At 43.4% G+C, this 1,893-nt stretch overlaps 1 pseudogene; it reads right to left on the bottom strand.

Annotated features, from left to right (window-relative positions):
- The window catches only part of LOC115868696, a 38,493-nt pseudogene extending 37,115 nt beyond the window's left edge, over positions 1-1,378 (bottom strand).
- Positions 1,379-1,893: the final 515 nt, after the last annotated feature.

Here is a 1,893-nt window from a genome sequence, read left to right as displayed (position 1 = left end):
CAGGCCAATGGGTGGAAAGTCTTGTGGATCCAGTGGTGGTGGAAGCATCTCAGCACTGGCGTGGGTCTCCACGTGGCTCCTCCAGCTCCAGGGCTCTGGTTCCATCAGCATAGCTCCATGTGACCTGTCAACAGGAACGTCTCACAGGGAGATGAAGCAGAAACAGAGTGTGTCTGCACTCCAGTGAACTATTTATACTCATCGAGCCTCCAAATGAGGTCATCAAGCTGGGACCTGATTGACAGGCTAAACTCCACCCCTCCACTCTTAATAATCTCAAATTGACACCAGATCATGTAACTACCACACACGTTTTAATAGAATTTCAAATTCTCGTGGAATCCAGAGTTTCTGGAGTCATTGAGGCTGGATGAACTCCCAAACTAGTGCCCAGAGGTAATCTTTAAATCTTAAGCCTTAAATATAAAATATCCCCTGAAATCTGCTTTAAATAACAACCACAAAAATAGTTCAGCTTAATCAGTAAAGAATGTCTGGTTGGGGAAAAAAAAGAATGGTTGAATAGTGTGCTTTTTTTAATTAAAAGTTTTCTTTAATTCAAAAGAAATTACACTTTCAGCCCTTAAAAATTGTACATGTGATTTAGCTGTCCAAGAGGAGTTTTTAACATTTAGTGTAGAGGGATACTGAAGAAAGCTCAGGCCTACTAGATTTCTACTTTAAAAAACAAAACAAACTATGGTCTGTTCAGGAAGCATTTCATTGATGCTCCAACTTTTATAAGAAATTTCACCAATAGGAAATCATCACATTCACAATCTCCTGCATAATCCTGATCAGCTTCTGCATCTTGGATTTTGTAGACATATCCACGTATTTCTCTCCAATACGGACAATCATTGCACCGATGATTCCTGGGTCAGCCTTCACCTCCAATTCCAGCACCTGGCCTTGGCTTAGGAAACTGTTGGGCACCGTTTTCAATTCAGAGAGAGAGGCATTGCTTAAGGGGGACGCAGGACTCCTGCGCGAGGAGCCTGTCCACTGGGCACACTCTGATGGCCGAAGGCGAAATGACTCCCGGGTGTTGTGTCACAGGACCCTTTTCAGCAAGTAAATCGATCAGGCTGGAGGTGATGGGAGAAAACCCCCCTCTGGCAGTGATGTCGTTCAGGCTGCTCCCTTTAATAGAACGGCTTTGCACGGGATGCCAACTCTTCAGGAGCTGTGCTCCCCTCGATAACGCCTCTTCGACTCCATCCAGTTTATTTTGTTTAGATGCAGCAGACTCTGGACCCGAGGGCAGGGGCATAGCGGCCTTCAACACCATGGATGGACACAAGTTTCACAAATGGCCTGGTCACAGATATCCTGAAATGTCGCATCTGGAAGGCCTGGTCACTGCTGGGCCAGCCATCTTCTCCCAAACAAACCGGAGACAGAGCGGGAAGAACGTGATGGCGCTTACACGTGTCCGGTAAGGAAGCCAGGTGGTAGCACGCCTTTTGCAAGAACTATCTGTATAGGATCAAATGGACAATGAAATCAGAAGGTGAGAGAAGAAATTTAGGAAGCAGAGCGGTCATGTTAATAGTGCGTGAATAATTGGGGAAAAGAAGGTTAAAGAGGGCTGTTCAACTTGAAGCATCTAATCCGTGTCACTGAATTGTACATGTAGAGATTGTTGAAATCATGTATGTTTTGCTATGTGCTTTTCAACAACAAGAAGAATAAGCTTGTTTTATTTTAATTTTAATCAATTAATTAAGTTTTATTTAAGAATAATTTTTTAACTCCACATTTTGATACAAGTCTTTCCTCTTGGTTTCTATTTTATTCTAACTGTACACTTAAAAAAAATACTTGTGGCCTGTCTGGATAGGACAGGCTGGATGAACAATCTGGAGGAGAAAACAACGGGACTGACAGTTC

This window comes from Echinops telfairi, unplaced genomic scaffold (assembly GCF_000313985.2).
Source record: "Echinops telfairi isolate 266 unplaced genomic scaffold, ASM31398v2 ScPeMD7_18;HRSCAF=68, whole genome shotgun sequence".
Lineage (NCBI taxonomy): Eukaryota > Metazoa > Chordata > Mammalia > Afrosoricida > Tenrecidae > Echinops > Echinops telfairi.
This window is presented reverse-complemented; position numbering and strand designations above follow the sequence as displayed.